The following is an 869-nucleotide window of genomic DNA, read 5'->3' on the forward strand; positions in this document are numbered from 1 at the left end:
ACCCCACGCCAGCCCACCCCGCGCACTCATGCTGGCCGTCTGCCGCCCCCAGAGCAAATCCGTCCTCCGAGGGGTACCCAGCCGGCAGCAGCGTCCCCAGAGGCAGGCCCAGAAGCGACTCCACATCAATCCTCCGCCGCTGCGGCGTCACGCCTGCGCGCAGGGGAGCGCAGCGGGTCGCGGCTTGCTGGGACGCAGGGAGAGGGCGCCACTGCCGCCTGGAAAATCCCCTCTATCGCTCACAAAGCAGTGCTGACTCGTCATGCAGCGTCATGCCCGAAATCATACTATCTGATTGAAACGTGAGCTCCGCTCACCTGCGGATGCAGCAAAGGGCCCCGTCAACAACTGCGTCTCACGCGCGGGGCTGCCAGGATACCCCGCTGCCGCAGCAGCAGCAGCAGCAGCAGCAGCGGCCGCCGCGGCGCCCGCGCTACTGCTGAGCAGCGAGTGTCGGCCAGGAGAGGTAATCCGCACGGGTGGGAGGTAGGCAGCCCGCCCGGGGCTCCAGGAGCCATTCGCGCCGCTGGCCAAGGCGCCCGGCGAGCCCTGCTGCTGCTGCTGCTGCTGCTGCTGCTGCTGCTGCTGCTGCTGCTGCTGTTGCTGCTCCAGCTGCTGCTGCTGCTGCTGGGGCTGCTGCAGCAGCTGCTGCTCCTGCTGCTGCGCCACTTGCTGCTGCGTCACCTGCCACCGCTGCTGCTGTTGCTGCTGCTCCTGCTGTTGCTGCTGCTGCTGCTGTGGCGGCCAACGCTCCGGTGGCTGCTGCTGCGATGCGGGCTCCCGCGCCTGCGGCTCGCGGCGCCCCGGCTCCCTTTCCTGCTGCCGGGCGAGCCGCCGCCCCTGCCCCCGTTCCCGCCCAGCTTCCCGCC

The sequence above is a fragment of the Monoraphidium neglectum genome, assembly GCF_000611645.1.
Source record: "Monoraphidium neglectum strain SAG 48.87 unplaced genomic scaffold scaffold00944, whole genome shotgun sequence".
Lineage (NCBI taxonomy): Eukaryota > Viridiplantae > Chlorophyta > Chlorophyceae > Sphaeropleales > Selenastraceae > Monoraphidium > Monoraphidium neglectum.